At 40.7% G+C, this 22236-nt stretch overlaps 1 long non-coding RNA gene across 1 annotated transcript in view; it reads left to right on the forward strand.

Annotated features, from left to right (window-relative positions):
• The first annotated feature begins 3175 nt into the window (after positions 1-3175).
• Positions 3176-22236, forward strand: part of LOC108938744 (uncharacterized) — a 64524-nt gene continuing 45463 nt past the window's right edge. Inside the window, exon 1 of the long non-coding RNA XR_001966451.2 lies at positions 3176-3272. This is a non-coding gene — a long non-coding RNA (uncharacterized LOC108938744). The remainder of the gene's footprint in view (positions 3273-22236) is intronic.

Here is a 22236-nt window from a genome sequence, read left to right on the forward strand (position 1 = left end):
ATTTAGGAGCTCCATTCACAAGGCTGATTCTAATTTAGCTAAACCCAGAAGAGCACCTCATCAGGACCTGTTCCGGAACGCACACTGAGACCTACAGTTCTGGGTGGGATGTGCCAAGTAGCCGAATTTGTCCGCGCGTAGCGGTCCAAGCGTCTGAGGACTGAAGGAGTTTGTTGGAAAGGACCGCGTTTCCTGTGAACTCGAAAAAACCTTTTCTTACATAACAAATTTGCAATAATCCATAGCCGTGGCTTGGATTAGGGAAAATATACAGAGAAAATACGTTGGCTTTGCTACTGTATTCCAGGCACGAACGCACAGGGTTCCGCTGTCTCTGCAACTGCTGTCTAGGCAGCACACTGCGGTACGGTGGAGTAAATCAGCCAGCCCCTTGTTCTACAAGAGGTCCTCTTAATGCATGCTGTGTGTGCAAACACATGGGCCACAGCCTGAAGAGCCCAGTCCACCTGGTGCCTGTCGTCGGAACCCCTGTAATGTGAAACAGAATAGCTGTGTCATGGGCAAGAATCTCACCAGGGATTTTGTTCAATAGGCGGAAAGTGGTGTAGAGTCACTGCCTTCCATTAAAAAGAGCTGTGTCTGAATGCCTTCGCTTGCTGTTAGACCTTCCATGAAGGTACTTACCCCGAGTTCGCACTCTTTCATTCACTATCATTATCAGCTCGTCCAAGTCTGGGTCATGCTGGTCCAGAGCCTTTCCTGGAAGCTTAGGCAGTATACACCCTAGAAAGGACCCTGTCCATCGCAGAGTAGCCACGCACACGCTCACTACGGGCAATGTAGGGGGACCATTGTACCTGGAAGGGATGTGTTTGAACATCGGGAGGAAACCAGAGCGTACCCTGAGCCAATATAATAATAATTATCGAGCTGTATAAACGGGTAAATATTTGGAAGGCGCTTAAAATAGTATTGCAAAAACATGAGGGCAAACCTGATACCCTCACGTCCTTCTCTTCGCCTTGTACGCTGCCCACTGCTCCCTTTTAAATGCGTAAAATAGGGAATTCAGGGTTTTTAAATCCATCTTTCTTGGTCTTCAGTGATATTACAAGTGTTTCATTTTGATTTGCCTGCCATCATTTTTTTCTGCCATTTTTTTATGTCATGTTTATACTGAAATGCTGGGAACTTGGCCCATGCAGTTTTGAAATGCACCTGCTGGATCGCTGCTGTAGACGTGAAACACGCCTGCGGAATGGCTCAGGCACGGTAACGCACCGCTTGTGCCTGGAACGAACCCTGTGCTCCCGAAGCGTTCGAACCGGAACCTGCCAGCCAACAAGAAGTACGCAAGGAGGAACAGGGCGCATTGCTGCAGTTTGGTCATGGATGTAACGAGTACATTTTAAGAGTTTTTAGAAATGATTTTTGAGGAAACTAGATATTGTTTTCCTTTCTCCTCGTCCACGGGACTCTGTTTCCAATGCTGTTTCGAATCTCGGTTGGAAATCATGTGTTTCACATTCTTTGTCCTCGTTCACTTTTCCCTTTAGTCTTCGTTTCTTCTGGAAAATGTCTCATTCCAACTGAAGGAAATCAGAAATGATAATTTTTCACGTTACTGAGAACACTTACCGAGGCTGCGTTCCCGTGCTGACTTAACTGACAAAGAATAAAACAGACAGTTTGTATAAATTGCCTAAATTGCCGTTGTCTCAAGTGTCATACCCCGTGCCAGGACACAATTATGCAAAAACTGTAAACACAACCAGTAGGATATTGTTAACAGAAAAAAATCTGCACAAGTTCTCTGCAAAGCAATCTATTTCTACAATCTAAATGCATTGTTTTGGTCATTTTCAGGAGTACAGAAAATAATGTAGGCTCGTTTTGGTCACCCCATCATGTGGCTCCCAAGTACAGCTCTCTGTACAGTAAGTTACACAATGTCACAAAAATTTTAATACGTTGATTTTTTTTTTTTTTTTCATTTTCCATTCAGTTTTGGTAGATTAAGCATACTTCTGGCATTGCTTTGTACTATATATCAGTTTTTAGCAAACCATTACACATTCTTGAAATTAGCTTGAAATTTTGGCACAAGCTCCCAAGCACCAAATATTGTACAGTACGGTACAGTATTTTAGTTTAATTCCATTTTAGGATCTGGTGCTTTCTAGAATCTTCCAGAGTACCAAACTAAAAGTAACCCTCCAGAAGAACTAGTGGTATTTTTGTAATCAGTGAACTGTAACCAATCATAATCAACACTAAAATCAACACAAGGAAGAACTTTAAAACATTTTGTCGCATTGTATGTTTTTGTACCATGTCAATAAACACAATATGCATTGCCTGGTTGGTGCGAGAGGACGTGGGTTTTATCCCCACTCAGTCGGTGTGGAGTTTGCATGTTTTCCTCGCGTCTGTGTGGGTTTCCTCGGGGTGCTCCGGTTTCCTCCCACAGTCCAAAGACATGCTGTTCAGGTTCCCCCATAGTGTGTGAGTGACAGGGAGAGTGTGTGTGTGTTCCACTGATGTATGGATGAGTGACCCATTGTAAGTAGTGTATCTAGCAGTGTAAGTCACCGTGGTGAATAAGGTCTGGGCTCATATAACACTACGTAGAGTTCATTGGAAGTCGCTTTGGAGAAAAGCATCTGCTAAACAAATAAATGTAAAGTATTAATGCTTTCGGGCTTCTTCAGAGTATGTTCAGTCACTGATACTAAATTTAATGAACTGACTGATACGTTAACATGGAGTTGAGTGCTACGTGTCACAAATATTTGGGAAAAACTGCAACACTTTCGCAGACAGAAACATTTAATTTTTTTGTTAAATGTAATTGAACGGTCTTCACTGGGGGGGGCGCGGTGGTGCAGTGGGTTGGACCGGGTCCTGCTCTCCAGTGGGTCTGGGGTTCGAGTCCCACTTGGGGTGCCTTACGATGGACTGGCGTCCCGTCCTCAGTGTGTCCCCTACCCCTCGTGCCCTGTGTTGGGCTCCGGTTCGCCGCGACCCCGCTCAGGACAAGCGGTTCCAGACTGTGAGAGAGAGAGAGAGAGAGAGAGAGAGAGAGAGAGAGAGAGAGAGAGATCGGTCTTCCTCGCCGTGTTCTTGTAACGCGCCGTGTTGGAAATTGCCTGCGTTTTCGCCCGCCGCCTTTAGATGGCAGCAGAACGCGCTCAGAGGGGGAGGGGCAGGAAAGAAGCGTTGTGAGGCCGTGCAGGAGCCGATTTTTTACACCGTGTTTTTATTGCGGCTCTTCCTGACAATTTGGTAGAAGCTGTGCAGAGTAAAAAGAGGTAAGTGTGTAATATTACGCTTTTCTCTGCTGTTAAACTGAAGGCAAATAGGTGCTGACAGACATGTTTATGTGATGAGTTGGTGTCACCCTGCAGGCCAGTCTGGTTCAATTAGTCAGGCCAGGTGAAACTCTTTACCGTTTTTTATTTTTTTTAAACCGAATCCTTTGCCCAACACGTGAAGTAACGTTACTCCTCCACTGTTGTGTAAAACACCAACAACACTGAACAGGAGATAGTGAAAATTCCAGTCGTTAGTGATGAACGTCAGTCAGTGTTGCCTCGGAACACGAGACCTTCGGAGCTCTCATATGATATTATAAACAGAATAAACGAGGTTTTACAGCCATTTTAAAACTATAATTTTATCAGATTTTTTAAAAAAAAAAAAAAAACAGAAAATAAGGCGTGAATAATTTGAAGGATTAAGCTGTATTGATAAGGTTTTATTGACTGTGTGACGTAAGCGCGTGCACTTGAGAACAGTTAGAAACCGACTTCCGGTCCCGTGGGCCAATGTGTTCATAGGTTGAAGTACAACTTTGTGGTGTATTCTTCAAGTCAGAGGATTTCTTGTTCTCACACACATTTAATCATTTAAAAAGATGCTTTTCCTGCTCAGGGTCAGTAACCCCAATTCGTTTTCAGAAAAGTTTTCAGCTGTTTTTGAGGTGGAATGGCTGCTGATAATCATGATTTAAGCATTTTGATGTTCATACCGGTCCAAAGTCTGAGTACACTTGCTGGAAACTTTTTTTCGTAACAACATTTTCATTGTCATTAATTGGAATTTCTGTAGATTAGATTTTTCCACCTTTTTCCTTCTTGGCCAGGTAGTTCTTCCACATATTTGAGGTGTTTGAGTTGGTGTCTTGCTGACAAATGAGAGGCTGCGTAGTTAGCTGTAACCCAAATTGAACATGCCTCTGAAGTATGCTGTGTTATAAATGGTGGTTGAAATTGCCTTGGACTTAGTGAAGATCACCAAGTCTGACCAGCAAACATCCCCATAACATTACACTGCCACCTCCATGATTTGTATGATTTTCATCTGTGCCTTACAAATACTTGCTGGTTGGACCTAGATACTTCAAAATTTGACCAACTTCTGCTCATCACATGTTTATTTTCTGTGGTTTTTTTTTTTTTTTTTTTTTTTTTTTTTTTAAACCAGTCAAGTTCGGGTTCAAAGCTTGTGTACTCAATCATTTTATCATACTGTATGATATTTCTTGACTTTCTCGTACCTGTTTGATCAGGGCTATTACCTCATCAGTTTTAATATGTTTATGAGTTTTAGCTGATGACTCGTAAGGTGAAAACTGGCTTTTCATTTGAGCAAAAAGGTTTAAATATCGCTGCTTATTGCTGTTCTGTGTGTTTCATTGTAAATTTTTCAGAGTTGTTTTTTGGTGATGAATCAAGCCAATGTGAGGGAAATGTCTAGAAAAGCCTTTTACTAAATCTCATCAAACACTTTGGTGCTGCCTCAGTTGTGTTACGTGGTGTGAAGTTCTCGATACTATGGATCTGTTGCCCAAATGTGGACTGCAAGCACACTATATTCAGCTTGGCACGAATGTGGCTGCCAGTCTTTAGTGGTAGCCACGCAGCCCTTTCAGTAGGGATTTAATTACTGATGACGTGCCACCGTAGCGGTTGGTTACAAAAAATAATAATAATCTTGCTGATTTACTTATTTCTCTTCTCATGAAAGACTCATGCAGACAAAGAACGTCTTTGTGTGGCACATGTGTTTGGTTACTCTGTTCCATTTCAGTATGAGGAACAGGCACATCCAAAAGCATGCAGTAAGTTTCAGAAAATTCTCAACTTTGGTTCAGTACCACTGGTTCTAGGCAGTTCCCATATAACAAGTCAATAACATTGAGAATAATCAGAAACTGGTAGCAAATGCTCTGTATGTAGCATGTAAAATGTAACTGCAGCTACTTTTACTTTGGTTTTTTAAATTCCAAACCTATTGAAGAACTCCTAGGAGCAAAAATGAGAACACAAACACAAATCTAGTATCTTGAAAGCTGGAGAAACCACAAGCTATGGTGCCAGTGATTTAAGGAGCGGGTGCTCCTTGGCTCAACATGCTGATGCTGAGATGCCAAGCATGAGTAACATTAATATCCAGCAGCTGTTTCATCCAGGGGAATGACAGTCATCTGGCGGTGTGATTTGGGTTGAGGAGGAGACACGTGGAGGTTGGGTCATGGGTCAGTGCCACGGTTTCAGCCAAATGTAGGGGATCACTGTTTGGCTGCTGCGGTGAAGATTAAGGGCATCCCGCTAGCAGACAGGCAAAAGAGTCACACTTGGCAGATTTACAGTCGATTTTTGGTCACAAACAAAAGAAGGTTCAGTTGCCTTGGCTCCCCAGGTATCAAGTTTCAGACCTGAAATGCAACCGTTTACCACAGATTGACTTGGAGTCTGTTAGCTGCAACAATCAGCACATTTCATATCCAAGAACATATTAAAAACAAACTCCATTTAATTCTGTGAAGGCAACTGTCTGTTATCCTAAGCTTGTGGAAGGGGAAAACTTTGACAAATTTGTGCACTGGATACAAAAAAATTAAATGTTACCTTTCCAGCATCGATTGCTTAAATATATCTGAACAAGAGAATGTAATAAAAAGCTGAAATATAGTACATTTATTAATTTAGGTGATGCTTTTTGTCAAAGCAGCTAACAATTATTTAACCATTTATACAGCTGGGTAATTTCACTGGAACAATTTAGGGTAAGGACCTTGCTCAAGGATACAAGAGCCAGAGGTGAGATTTGAACCTGTGACTTTAGGGTCCAAAGGCAGTAACTCTAACCATTGTGCTACCAAATGTCCCTCTCTCCCTAGTTCTTTTACCTGTCATTCAAACAGTATGTGTTTGTAAATTGTTAAGTTAATCATGTCATTTTGTCACCATTGCTTTGTTATGGCTGAAGAAAAGTTGAAAATAGATATTACTTACATCATGTATGAACAGATATTTTGAGATAATTATGTGGTACCATTTCCAAATGTGAGTTTATTATTTTTTTTTTTTTTTATTAGAGCTTTTTGGAACATTACGTATAAATAGAGTAAAGAAAAACATCACTTGCTCACTCACTCATTCACTCACTATTCACTCACTATCAAGCATTTGTTCAGATCAGGGTTGCAGTGGTCTGGAGCCCATCCCAGAAACACAGGGTGCAACTATATATTTATACTGTGTTGTTACATATGTAATTTATGTTTAATTTGACTAATTTGTCGTCACGTAGAGCTCAACTGGAGCTCAACTGGTCAATGTACAAGTCAGTGTATTAGAGAGTGAGGTCAATCCTGTGAGAAACTTCTTCCCAGTTAGACACTGCATATGGGGACCGACCCATGATTACTGTTGACAAGTTATCAATGGACAAAACACAAAATGACTTCCAGCATCTCTAGGCAGGAAGTTTCAGGATTGTTAGGAACATTTACATTACATTTACATTTATTAATTTTTTTGTCCAAAGCAATGTACTTCTCAGCAAAAGTACAATTTATGCATTACATTAAGAGAAAGAGACACGGCTGCAGACAGTGACTCTCAAGTAAACCTAGTTTGTTACCTGGAACAAACCCATTAGTTCTTATCTAACAAAAGAACTGAAGTTTTTTTTTTAACCCCTCCACTTTTGTTCAGTGTTTTTACCTCAGAGTAGATCTGAACATTACATCCATGCAGAAAAAATAAATTTATGTGCAGAAAACAAAATACTTTAGGCATTAGGCACCACTTAATAGAGCGTATCCCCTTTCACTGACATCCCTGTTGATATATATGCTCTCTGTTCCTTTATTTCCAAACTTAGACTAATGGGTAGATGTCTGAAAAGGAGAGCCTCTGAATCCCTGTTAATGATGCCAGGATGTGCGAAAGTGATCCCTGATGGTGCAGGCCACTGTCAAGGTGCATTGTGGGAATTGTGGCGTAAATCAAACCTTGCACTGTATTCTTCCAGTCTGGCTTGCACACACTGACGCATATCCACGCACACACTTGGTTGCCCCGCCCATGCAACCCAGACGAATGCACAACAGATGTGATTGCGCAGCCGCTGAAAGAAGTGACAGTCAGCCACATAGAGACGAAGGGGGACCCTCAACACGCTGTGATGGAAAAGGATGAGTTGTCTCATGCGGTCAGGATCATCAACAGTTAAAGCACCACAACCAGCAGTGCTCCCTTTGCCTTGAACCCAAGTGCAAGTGTGCGTCTTTCACCAGGCTTATGCATCAAGGTACATCTTGTTGATTTTAGAGCAAGCGTGGTTCTCTTTTCTGTGAATAACCAAGAAGAAATGCACAGGCTATTATCTTACTAAACACCTGTTTCACAACCCATGGGATTGACCGTCACGCCTTTCGCTCAGGCCCAAAGGGTTTCATTTTTCACTTAAACGGGACACCAAGATGGCATCTGTTTAAGCAAGGATAACGTGGTATCCAGGAAGATGGAAACCAGAATTCACCCTGACAGCTAAGGATAATCTTATCCTGGATTGAGCGCTGTGCTGCAAGGCAAATGTCTTCGCTTAGTTTTTCAAAGCAAAACACACATCTTGATACCAAGACGTCACTGAGATCTCGACGTGAAAGGCTTGAATTAGAACGCGGTCTGTTCCTAAGCTTTGTATAGCAGAACACGATGGCTTTTGTTGGCAAGACGCTAATCACAAAGTCTGCAGTTATTTAGCAAAGTGATACTTGAAAGCCACCCGTGACTAACGTGTGAGTTGTGACTGGATAATGGCTTCAGCTGGACCATATCGAGCTCCTTTATTGTGTATGGAAAATAAAATTAGATAATTTCGGTTGTATTAATTTTAGTTTTACATTCGGATTTTTCAAGGGTTCTGTATTTGGTCATAGATATACAGCAGACAGATGTGGAAGGAAATGGGGAAGGAACTCAACCTGCTTGGTCGACATGACTTCACTGTACTGTCAACAAGTGTGTTTTACAGTCAGTGTACAAGAACTTCCACTACTGCTAATCCATACCAACCAGTGTGAAACTTGTCATACTGTCCAAGATCTTCATATTTATACATGTTCAGCTAAATACATGTTGATCTGGGCTGGGGCTAGAAATTGGTTTAATAACTTAATGCTAGTAAAGTCCCAATGAATGTACCGCTTCGAAAGGGTAAGGAAAGCAAGTTGGCCAATGACATCAACGTCGTCTCTCCAGCCCGTACCCACAATACCTTTGGCAGAGCATTCCGGAAACCTGTCTAGGCTACGCTTCCATGTAACACCGCTTCCTGCCACATTGCGCTGTCCCTTTCAACTGAGAGGTATGGTACAGTTGGCTGATGCGAAGCACCCGGCATGATTCTCCTGTCGCGCTCGCCATGCCAGACCAAGCATGTGCAAATCCACCCTGGAGACCCATTTAGTCAGACACATTTCACAGAGCAGGAAAGGTGAACCTCTTCAGTAGGTGGAATAGTAAAATGTTGCAGATGTAATCAGAAGACCGCAAGGTCGTGTACTTATTAGTTCTTTGCGGTAGTCCATGTAAAACAGCGAGTGCTCTCGTGTTCCCTGATCACCTGCTTTGCTTCAGCCAGAGTGAAGGCCATAATGGGCCTTGGCCCGGCCTGGCCTGACCCGCACACGGGGGGAGCTTTTGGATGCATTGCGAACGGCCTCTGTCCAAACGCGCAGACAGAACCCGTCCGCCCCAGGTGCTTTGCTTCTCTGACTTCCTTTCTGCTCTCCACATCCTCTCGTTTTGATAATTGTTCTTTCAGGCCCCTGTCAGAGCTTCGTTACACTGCTGGACTGACCCTGAGCCCCTGGTAGTGGTACAAACCATGTCCTCATATGGAACCTCTTGTATGGGAATGGTGGAAAAGACGGTTGGTCTGTGAAATTCTGTCTGAACGTGCCCTCAGTCAGCTGCTTTATCAAGTGTACCCCAAAAAGGGTGATTTTATTGTGGAAAAAAAAACCCTACAGCTACCACATGCAGTGGACAAAGTCCAAGCCAAACACTCCCACCAGTGTACACTAAGACAGATGAGTATAAGCTTCAGGCTTGGCCAACACAATGTGGTCCTATTCAGTATTTATTTTTATAGTTCAAAGCCCTGGCAGAGTCCCATTTGATGTCTGCTGTTCGGACCTATGTACTTCTGATTGCTACAGTGAGATTTTATGGCCCACAAAGGCCCACTCTCTGCCTCGCGCCAGCAACCAGCGCACCATACACTGAGAAAAACGAGGGAGGGGGAGACTTCCAACCACATTCTGAGCAGGACGATGGCAGGCTGCCGGTCCTCCGTACCTTGCTGCAATCACAGGAACCACATCAGAGCAGGCGTCTGTAATTCCCAGGCAGTGATAAGTAATGTTTCACAGACCTTTATATCTGCCGCCACTGGATTTATTCATCGGCAGCCGTGCAGCTCACCGGCACTTCATACAGCTTTATGAAACGCGGAATTGATATATAGGCTTCTTTGCAGAATAAAGAGAAAGACCAGGTGATCTTTAATGAATATTATAAGTAAAAGCACCCAGGAAAATGACCAAAGGACCTGAAATTTCTCAATAACTGCTTTACAGTCTGGGATTTCCTTTGATCCGTCCTGCATTTTCAGTCCTCATGGACAACAGTGGAAATTATCCCTTGAATATTAAAGTCAAAAGGAAAATTTTTTCTTATTCTCCAAATAATGAAATTAAGGAGTTCTGTATAATACCTGAATCATATTTGCAGTTTGATTAGTCAAGCATTGTGTGCTCTTTCTTTAGGCTTTATTAAAAGATGTTTTTTAAACAATACAGTATAATAATTTTAGAAACATAACCTAACCTAGCAGATGTCGGGAGGTACCCTCCTTGAATATGTGGTTCTTTGGAAAGTTTCTGATATTTTGCACCACAATGAAAGCTGATTGTTTTGTGTCATCATATTCTGTACTGAGGAGCGATCAGCTAGTATTTCTTAAACAACATAACTGAAAATATATGCATTAATGGTGCTTGGTCAGTTTAACATATTACAACATTTTTTTAAAAAAAACACAATCTAACAGTCAAGCTATGGAGCTCAGCACATGCTGTGGAAGTTTTTCTGTATTAAGTGAGTTTTCTTGTTGTAGAATTTATCTACAAACCACCTCTGCCAGAACCATGCATGTAACAATTTGTGATAAATTCATATTTATGTAAAGCCATGATTTTTAAGAAGCCTTCCTTTTCCCTATCTAGCATGAAGTCAGCAGTGGGAGTATGTATAAAGAACAGTGTTTACTTGGCATAGGCACCTTCACCTGAATCCAGAAGTGGTGTGAAGAGCTGCTTGTGTAAAAACAGCAGTGCATTAGGGCTTCCATTGTCAGACTGCTTCTCTGGCCCTTCTTTGCCCCTTCTCACAAAGGCATATTGTTTCTAGAAGGCAGAACATGTGCAGCTCCTCGGAGAGCGTTTTTATAATATTCACCACAGAGACCTCAGCCAACAAAATCCTTAAGCACAAAACGCAGACTATGACCATGTTTTTTTTCCCCACAAATTCCTGATGGACTTAATGAATTCATACTCACTAGAAAGAAAATGTTAAATGGTTTTCATAGAAGCAGTGACCTTGTGACTGGGTGTCACCGTCCAGAAAGAGTCGAGGACAAGGAACGTTTTATATTATTGCCAGGTGGTTTGATGGAAACTCCTACATTCAATATAGGAGTTCTTATTATTTAAAACTGCTTAAGACAAGGGTCATTATGTCACAGTTAGATGACAGCTGGAGACACAGGTGCTGTGTACATTTCATATAGCCAGCTGCTGTGGATGATAGATGTTGCATGGATAATAACTCGTATTGTTGCACACTGTTCTATGGAAGGAAGTATCATTTGCGCATCCCTTGACAGAGCATGTTCTCCTGTAATTTGTGAGATTCAGCCTTCATACTTCTGTGCATAGCCTGCATTCTCCATCCTTAAGAGAGTAAAGACAATGAGCCCAATGAGGAACCAAAATGCTCCATGATGTGGTCAAAGGCTTTCCTCACCAAGGCCTCCCACAACCCTTGACACTCGTAGCTTGTGAAGTGTCTGTAGGAAACTCTGGACGGGTAGTCCTAGAAAGTCAGCAGATGGACTCAAGATGATCGATGGGACCGGGAATAAGACTGCCAGCAAAGTGGATGCTGTGCCTTTTCAGTCCGCTTTCTTCTTTCGGAGCATATGTTTGCACGTGGCGTCATTGTTGAATTGTACAACAACGGGGGTACCCCTGACGTGGAATGAATGGTCATGAATCACCCAGCCATCTGTAAAAGGAGAATGCTTTTAATGTGAAAAATAAGTGTTAGCTGACTTGGAATATTTTCTTTACCCTCCACAGAGGGTGATATTCCCATTGAGAGGATCCAAATAGCTTTGCCCCCTGATAATTATAAACAGCTATTGCATGTCCCAACAACTTGCTCCAAGCCTCAAACCATTGAAAACTTTTTCACACATGATATTGACAGCAAAGGCAGAGATTAAAAGACAATCCTATGTCTCCATGTAATTTCTGCTTGAATGTTTGGGGAAAAGCACAATGCCAGCTGAGTAATCCTGTGGATAAAATGCTAATAAATATGAGATTGAGAGTATACGTTCTCATGGAGGAAAGAACGGAAGTAGAACTTCCCGTCATCTGGAAAAACAGGAGGATAGAAGGCCCCGAACAGTAATATCCTTCCATCGGGGTGGTGTAAAATCAGTCTGTGTTTCTTCATGTCATGTCAGTCCCATGAGTGAAAGCAGTTTACCCACTCTGCTTCAGTGTTTATGTCTAAGGAGGAAAATACTTTCAGGTTAAAAATTTGAAGAACTCAGCGGACTAACAAAAACACTGTAATTATTGAACGATTTAGCAAGAACTGGAACTTGAAAATATATTGAACTACCATACACATTATTGTAGAAAAGCAAGACACACATGAATGTCAGTAGCACTGCACTCCAAGTTTTTTTGGAAAATTGGCAGTTTTTCACACATACAACAATGTATTTCCAAAATAGAAGGTCATGTAAAGCTTTGTACAGTGTGGTGCAGTTAAGTATTTACATTAAAGATATAAATGTTCTCTTCCTACAAGTCTGGAAGAATCAGATTTTTGTATGCATTTGTGAAGCATGTGAGCCATTCTGTGTTTGCAGTGTATTTACTGTGAATAGGTTCGATGGTCAGACTTGACTTGTCTGACTTTGAAGGTCAGATGCACATTTTACCATTTTGACCTTGGAAGTGAAAGCCAGTGTGGTTCCCTACCCCTCCAGCCTTGCGCTGTGTTGATGGTTTAGGCTCTGGTTCACCGCGACCCTGCTCATTGGACACAGAAGTCAGTGCACAGTTTAGAATTCAAAGTTTTACCTTTTATTGACATACTACTTTCAGTATACTCACTAAGTTAAATATCTATAGTTATTCCCTGTCAGTTCTGGGAATGTATTATTGTATTTCAGACAAAGTTTAATGGATGCCAGGCTTCAGGTAGTTATCAGATTTTAACTTGGAGACAGTACAGCCTTTCAGCACAAGATTAAATTCCTTCTAAGAGCAATGGAACAATCAAAGAAAGATCCAAACCATTGTTTTACTAAGTAATGACAGCAGGTTCAACTGCATCACTGTAGGCCATCAACAAAGAATGCCCCGGTGGGTTTGTCATCAACCAGTTTCTTTATATACATTTACACTACAATGAGTTGTACGTTGCTTTGGAGAAATTCCACACGAAAGAGCTTTAGATGTATTAACATGAGGCCTCTTTCTGTTTGGTTTTAGTTACTTGCACTTTAGGTGTGTTTGTTTATTAGTTAAGTTTTTTTTTTATTTTGCTTATTAGTTATGATCCTTTACAACCTATTATTTAACAAGACCAACATACTTATTTTTGAAGTTGGTGACACCAGTATATCAAAGAGTAACAACACCCATAAAAAAATAACATAAATCGAGGTTTTTTTTGATTTATTGTGTTTCTGTGGCACATGTGGAAGAGTTTTCAGATCAAAGAGTCGTCTAATTGGTTGCAAACAACTTGGCTCGTGTTCTAAACGACAATGAACTGTACATCGCATGCACCTTCATAACGTCTGAATGACATCAACAGTTATTAAACGATCCTTCAGCATTCTCACATGCGCAACATATTGTATGTTGGGTGCATTTACTTAAATAAAAAATTAGATGCGTGCCAAAAACAACTGTTTCCAACATGCCATAGTACCCAGGTCTTATTTTAAAGGTCTACAGTGAGTTGATTTTCCCTGGTGACACAATGAATTCAGAACTGATTTGTGGGACACCGGGATGCAGGATACGCCGAAAACTAACGGTTCCCCCCCGTGTTATTACATGGAAACAGTCGGTTGAATTTATCTACATTTAGATTCCCCATTTGCGATCATAAATATGATGCAAGGAGGGATTTGTCTGCTGAAATTTATCACTCCTGTGACTAGTTTCACAGTTGCAAGCCCAGTCCTATGTCATTCCAAGCAGTGACCTCACAGTCCGGGACTCTCACTCTGATGACGGCCTTTTCTAGAATATATAGCCCATATGTTGTACGTCACTCTCCGATCCAACGACTGCAGTGTCAACATTCATTCCCCTAACAGGTTCATGAAAGCAATAAAACTAATTGGGGAATCGGGGACCCTGAGGGATTGTTTAGCTCTTGCTGGGAGGTAGGGAGTGGGATGTAATTCGAAAACTTAGCATTAAATCTTGAGTGAACGCAAGGTACAAAATACCACCTCATGTTCCTTTTTTTGGGACAAGATTGTGTCTAGATAAATTCAAGGACTCCTCCCTCAGGTGTATCACCGTGTGTTTAGTTTGGCTGGTCATAAATGCTATGCGCTTGGTGCATGCCTTTGAGCAACATAAGCAGTGGTGTCATTTTCAACCACCAGGAACTTTCCAAAAACATGCTTATGAAATAAAATCATTAACTGGCAGTATCTTGTTATTTATTGCACAATAAATGTCATTTATGTGTCGGTAATTCTTCTTCTTAGACTAATGGTAAATAATGTGCAGTAACAGTCCACTTTCAGTGACCTAAAAATCTGAGAATGGATCATTTCTGTATGGCCAAAATGCCCATATTTTATACATTACATTACACAGTCAAATTTTTTAAATGAATGCAAATTCTACCGCCCTTGTGGAATTGGCGTTCTAAGCATTTGGGAGAATGTGTCCGATTAATTAGATTTTAATTTTACATTCATCTGGCAGAGCTTGAAGAGATTGGGCGTGTGTTTGTTATGCACATGCTTTTAGTGCCTAACTACCATTTCATTGCCTCCTGTGAGTGTCATCTGCTTTGGATCTTTTTGGAGTTTCTTGAATTATTCTTGACTCTGAAGACTGTTCAGTCTTAGTGCCTACCGTGTTGATTAAAGCAAGCCAATTAAAGTAATTGGGAAGAAAAACACTTTTCAAATAAATAACCATAGCACATGCTCTATATAGATTCCTTGAGTCGAGCTGAAGAGCTGTGGTTATGACTTCAACTTGGAAACCCAGTTACTGGCCACGTACATCCATGGGACTGTATAATGCCCTCTGATCTCACACAGAGCAAGCGTCATACAGCAGATGGATCACATTACAGTTCATCCACCATCGGGGGGAAATACTATGACTAGCTCTGATATGGCCATGAAGGAGAACTTTAGTTCCATATCCGTCGTCTTCATCATCACAGTTTGCTCCAGCTCAGTTACGACTCTTCATGTTCTGGTGGGCGGTCAGGCTAGGCAATGGGGGCCAGTTTAATGGTCTCTATGAAATATGAAAGGTTTCATTGCCTCACACATTGGGTAAATCTCACCCACACACACTTCCCACTGTGGCCTGTGGCTCCTCCTCACACTGGGCCTTCTGGGTACATCTGGATGTCCCACTTAATTAGAAATCCACAGTGGTTCAGCAAGTGTAGAAATGAAGAATAAAGGGGTCTGCCAACGTGACAAATGTTATTGCAGCTGAAATCAAATGTATCGTGATTAACAGCACTTGTGTTAGTGGCTACGGCAGTGGAAACTCAGTAAGAAGTTTAGAATTAAAGGCACAGGAAGTGCAGCACAGTAATGTATGCAAGTATGGCCCCTCTTCTACGCCACATGGTAACAGTTCCAGATTGTATTTTATTCTGAAATTCCTTTAAACCCGCATTTAAACTTATGCAGATATTCTTTGTTAATCCCTTTTATTCACCTAATGTAGTCATGGCTAATTTGTCTCCCATCCAAAGCAAAAACACCCACAGAAACTTGCAGGGTTAGGGTTAAAACAGGCCCACACCTCCTGCAGTCTGTGTACTTCGAGCCACTGGCTTCTTTTAACTCTACTTGCTTCGTTGAGGAAAGTGAGAGAGTTGGAGGAAAGCACTCCCACCCACAGCCCTTCGGGGGCCATGCACACCGTAGGTGTCACTGTGATGAGCTCTTCTCGTTTCAAGTTATATGTAGTGTGTAGCTGTTCCTTATTAGAGCCATTAAAACTGCATTTTAGACTACTGGAAAATCACTTATTTCTGCATGTGCACTCGAGTTTCTGATAGACTTGGACACATCCAGATGTTTGACATTTTGTACTAATTTATGGCTCAACTTAATTTGCGCAGCATAATGGAATTGGAAAGTATTTGGTGGCAATTTGCTGGAGTTCAGTTGGTGTTTCACACAAAGTGAATCGTGTCTTTTTGAATATATAGTGTTCCACGCTTGTCCGTATGTTACACGTTGTCTAACAATCCAGAGTGATATAAGGAATCGCAATTCATTTTAAAAAATGCACATACAGTCTATACAAGGATTTTGAAACTTTTTTGTACTAAGTGTATGTCAAAATAATTTTACAGTTATATATAATAAAATAACATTAATAACAGTAAATATGAACACATGATACTTGTGAATACTAAATAAGATATATGCCTATTCATATTAAGTAACAGTCTAATTGTATAACATATATGGGGTTCTTGATATGAGGTTACTGATGCTTTATACCTGAGTATAAAGAAGAATTTACAGGGTATCAGCCTGGACTTCACGTGAGTTTTTTTATTTCTTATAAATTTAGGCTTCCTTCATAATGGGACCAATGGAGGATCTTGAATTCTATGGCCATTTTGGGATTAGTCTGGTCTTTGTTTCCTACTGAGGGTGGCTGGTATATTTGTTAATCTTTTGCAGCTGAACCCCTCCAATCTTATCTTGGCATGAGGTAAACTTTCCATTTATAGCCATTCACCAGGCAAAGCGAACAGACACCTCCAGTTGGGAAAGATGCATATACACAAGAAAGGGTGTCTTTGTTTGCACAAAAGTCTGTTTTGCTGAGCACCGTCGGCATGTCCTCCACTCAGATTGGCTGGACTTCTAACAAAACGGTAGATACCTAAGAAAATAATTCAATTTCGTCCGTCTAAGTGGGATGCTTGTGAAAGGATACTGGCTAAATACACATCGGGATAAGCCTCCTATTACACTGTGTGCTCTTCATTACCAGTCATCCATGTCAAATAAGCCAATGATCACAGATGAATTTATTCAACTTGAAAATCCCATAATCCTTTTAGTAACAACATGAAAACAACGAATTGACAAAATAAATAAAAGATAAATCACTGGGCATGCTCATGAAATGTGTGCTTATGCTTAAATGCAGAATGTCATTTGACACGACACTTTTAACTCTTACAGAACATTTCAACTGCTGTTTTTTGAAAAAGTAATTTCTTAAAATATGTTTCATGTTGTTAGCAGTTAAAATGTTTTTATTTTCCACAAATATCTCGTAATAAAACGCAGAAGAGCCATGTGTCTCCAGTTTTTCCCTGTAATTAATTGGAAACTTTGAAGGGAGAAAAAAGTTTTTATTTCAGTTGCTTATAACATAATCTTATCCATAGCTCATTTTTAAAAAAAAATTTCAAAAATGTTTCCGGTTATGTATTCTTCCTTAGGGCCTTTTTTCAGACTCGAATGTCCATCATTTTGGTCATAAACAGCAGCTCTTGTCTGGTCAATGGCTCTTGTGCCTGCTTTCCCATGGGCTCCTTTAAATGTCAACCGTCTTAATATCTGCGTTCCGCTGTGTGTCCTCAAACATTCAGACTTTCCATTATTATCGTCTGACCAAGAAGTGTGACACGCAGACAGGGTAGGCTGTGGAGGGGGCTCTCTGCATGCACTTTGAAAATTAATTTTAGTTTTTAGCTGTAACCAACAAAATTGTTTTAACAGTTATATTTGTTTTATGCTAGGATATATTTTGGTTTTAATTACTTTACAAATTATGAAATAAAGGATAGAATTTTTTTCATGTAGAAGTAGCATTTATCACAAACTTTGTCAGTTGATGACATGAACAGATGATGTTCTCTGTTGTCCCTTTTATGTGTCTGTCTTTATAATTCATATTTACTTATTTTTGCCTTTTGCAAACCTCAGCACATACACAAAGATACTGATGCCAAGAAGTTTTAAATTTAACCAAAAGCAATTTTTAAAAAAATTTATATTATATTATAATCCTTGCATTAGCTTGCAAAAACACCCCAACCAGACCGCTGTGCTCCTCCACCTCTGCCCTGCTCGCTTGGTATCCCACACACGAAATGTCCAAAATCAAAAGCATGACGGTTTTCAGTTCTGGCCCCGATGTGGTGAAATGACCTCCCCCTCTCACTCAGAACTATGGAATTTTTCTCTACTTTTAAAAAGGGTCTCTAAACTCACCTCTTTTAGACTCATTTCTCCCCTCATTTCTGAAAATGTGTTTTAAGAAGTGTTGATTTTTTTAAAAGCTACTTGTGTGATGTACACTGCTTCATTTGCTGGATTGTGACATATTAACTGTACTCTGCATTACACCTGCATCCAAATCTTTCCTTGCTTTGATGTAATGCACTCATTTCTATTTTTTTTTTTTTCTGAGACGTAGGTCGCTTTGGAGAAAAGTGTCTGCTAAATGAATAAATGTAAATGTGATGTTGACATTGATTATGGCAGAAATGTTATTTAAAAAAAATATATATATTTGAAAACAAGTACTTTCAAATTTGGACAATTTTTGACTGCATATGGATTTTTAAATTTACATTCATTAATTTAGCAGATTGTAAATATATAGCTGCATCTGTTAAGCATACTGTTTCTGACACTACGGATTTTATTGGCATGCTATGCAAGTAGCTTCTTGTGGAACTGAGACTTAGAGGGAATACAGAGATGATCTCGATATGCTGATGCAAATGTATGAAGCTGTTAGTTAATCAAGAGAGAACTGAGTCTGAAAGAGATGCATTTGGAGACCCTTTTTGAATGTTGAAAGTGATTCAGCATTTTTGAGAGACCGAGGAAACTTCACTTATTTAGAAACATCAGAGGCTAAACCTAGACCCTACAGACTTTAAATTTTAAACCTTTTATGATTCCTCTTTTGGAATTCAGTAAGTTTCAGACAGTGGGCTTTGTGGTGGGGGGTTTACATGGAGTGGTTTGTGTAAGTTGATGTGTCTGTAAAGGACCCATGACTCATTGCATGTGTGAGTCTCCCTCTTACACTTTTCTTGAGTGAAACAGGACAACCACCTCTGTCCTTAATCAAAAATGTCATGGAGCCCTCAAGAGAAAGGCATCCATGAGGACATGGGAAGAGGTGGGAGTCTCAGAAGGGATAAAGATGGGAAACACTTGGGAAGGATGCAAAGGGAGATTGATAGGATGGCCCAAAATCAAAGACGGTATGGGATATGGCTGCTGACCTTTTGCTCCAGATGGAGTGAAAGACTATGAAAAAAACGGTCACAAATCCTTCCATTCTGTCATAGCCCATGTCCAGCAAGTTAAAAAAAGTTATTACAAGGATAATGAGGATGAATCACACAAATTCTTGTGACATGATTGGGATGAAAGGGGCGTTTTGTTTCCCAGAATTCATGCACGGCCATTCTAGCCACAGGACTCAAAAGGAGAGCGGAGCACAGAGACGACTCCCACTGCACCCGGGGCCCGACACGTTACCAGCAGCTCCAAGGAGCTCAGCCAAACCCCGCGAGTTTGTTTGTTTCCGCAGACTTGTGGAGCTCTTCCAGAGGATAAGTGCTCTGCCATGACAGGGACCTCCTCGGAGGCTGGCCCCAGCCCCAGTGCATCCAGATGTTCTCGAGCAGCCTTGGAGCCCAAGGAGTGCTTTGCACCATTTAAGATGGTGTGTTGTGGGTGGTGAGAGGAGCACTGCAGAGGCTCCCAGCACATCCCTCACCTCCCCTTCTGGATGCACTGAACTGCTGTTAGGAATGACTGCTGAAATGAGTCCCATTTGTGACCTTTTTTGAGCAGCGTGATTACACTTTTCCCCCCTCCCCTCTCCTCAAATAATGTTTTCCCAATCAAGAAGCTTCAGTACAGAATGGAAGCTTGACACTTCATAGCTTTTATCAAAAATGCAAAAAAAGATATTGTTTAACTTAAAAGAAAAAGTATTTTATTGAAATGTAGTAAAACAGGGTTTTTCACAACTTTGTGTTTTTTTTTTTTTTTGCATACAGTTTTTTTCACAATGATAAGGGAGTAAATGGAATATCCACATGTTTTATACAGACTTGCTAGGATTAAAGTGGGGAAAAAGGAAGGGAAATATGCAGCCCATAACCACCAATATCTTCAATATGTTCTGTTTCTGTGTAGTGGTATGACTCGCTGGATAGCACAATGTTTTCATGCCACCAGCTTTTCAGTTCATAAAAACAGTGAAAAATACTGCGAAAACAAGATAAATGTGTAATACTTAAATTTGCATGGGAGTTTTCTTTGCAGTCTTATTTTTAAGGATGTTGTATTATAGATATACCATGATTCTGAGATGAAGTGCAGTTGTTCAGTGTAAATGTACAAAGGAAAGTACTGGCAACACATTAATGAAACGCCTCAATTATCAGACTTTTATGTCACGAAAGATATGGAAAATGTATACATCAGAGGTAACAATTTATGTATAATCCCTTAATGAATAATGTCTTTCAGGAAGCGCAAAATAAGTATTCAGTGCCTGTGACCTCCATGTGAAAATGAGAAAGGCTAATCTCGCAATCAATCATGCAATAAAGTGATAGCACTCAGAGTGTAATCTTCAGCTCTTCCTCTAACTGAACCTCACCACTGTAATTCACTTAACGGTTGAATGCTTTGAGGGGATTATTTTTTTTTTTTCCTTCCTTCGTGGTTCATGTACTTGGTTTCTGGCCAAGTGTTTCCAGTCTCGCTCTGTTTGTTTGTAAATTTTGTTCAGTGCACAAGGATTTGTTGTAGACCCGGTTGACTTTCCATGATATTTAATGCAGTGCAGGCCTTTGGAGACAAACAAGCCGTGGAGCAAAAAAAAAAAAGGGGGGGTGGGCGGTGGAATGTCTTCTCGCCATCCAGCTGTGGATGGATGAAGACATATGACACTGTGAAACATGGCATGCTGATGTCCGGGATGCACGGCTATTGTTCAAAATAGTCTCAGTACATCGGTGACACGTGTGACACGTTTGGTGATGAGACCCTAACCATATTTGGGCAATCTAGCTCATTAATATTCCAACAGTCCCAGTTCTGGGACCAAATATGCGTCATATTGCACAAGTTTCTCCTCTTGTGTGAAGTTTTCATGTCCAGGAGGGTTGGGTAGCCAACTAGCCTTGGACCCCTGGAGGGTGTTTTTCATGTATCAGCTTAAGGGTTTTTCTTTTCCTTTTCTCTGGGCCTTCTGGCTTTCCCCCATAATCATTTTTAATTGTTAATAACTTGTGTTTCCATCTGTGAGAATCTGTTGTTAATGCCAGCTGTTGTTTCTTATTTTCTGGTACTTTTTGATCTTATTTAAGCGCTGGGAGGCAACCATGCAGAATAAGGGTATTTTGAAGCAATAAATTAAATTAGGAAAAACTGAAATGAATTGAATAAAGTGCTGAAGCGATGAATTATAATGAAAACCTGCATAAACGAAAGGCTTTCGTTGAAACAGCCCTCATGACACAGGGAACATGCGGCATGAAAAACAAGGAAATATATGCAAAACACTTCATCGGTACACTATAAGAAAAGAGGGATGATTTAAGTCCAGAATCAGATATTAATTAAGCTGATTATTTCATGTCAGAGCAAATGATTCCGTCAAAGATTAACTGATCTGGGACCAATCTGTTAAAGTATGAATGTTGTAAATTTTTAGTATATTTTTAACAGTTTATTTATAAATCCCTCCGGTGTTTCATTAGCTGGATGTTAATTTCAGTAATTGCAGTGGTTTCCTACGTACTTTGGAAGGGCTCTTGGCAGTGGAGAAAAATATTCCACTATGACTCTAATTCCATATGGGCAATCAGATTAAAAGGCTCTGGTTTTAGCTGCTTAATCCGGATCGAGCTGACAACGCTAAACCATCCTATTAAATTTGGTGGGGCTGTGAGAAGCAATTGCCCCCTCTCTGGCTTGTTCTCCATGGAGATCCCATACATCTAATCTACTTGGGATATTGGGAATGTAATAATGAGATAGAGGAAGTCCTTTAAGCTTAAGGATGGACAGTAGGCAAAGGGAATGGATGGGGAAGTTGACTACAGACACCTTTGCCAGGTGAAACTGCTGCAAATCTGGAGTTGGAATTGGAACTGGGATGGAAAAATAACAAGAGTGGCAACTTATCCAGAGCTCATCATTTCATCATAACCAGAACTAATCATACCCATGGCCTGTTACCTGAGGATGAAGAAAAAACCTCCCGGGCTGTGGATAATAGAGTGAATTTCCCATGTCCCTAAAAAATATTTGAGGAATCCCATGGTGCTTATCACTTAATATGCAAATAACCCTATAGGGGCCTACAGAAAT

This window comes from Scleropages formosus, chromosome 5, assembly GCF_900964775.1.
Source record: "Scleropages formosus chromosome 5, fSclFor1.1, whole genome shotgun sequence".
Lineage (NCBI taxonomy): Eukaryota > Metazoa > Chordata > Actinopteri > Osteoglossiformes > Osteoglossidae > Scleropages > Scleropages formosus.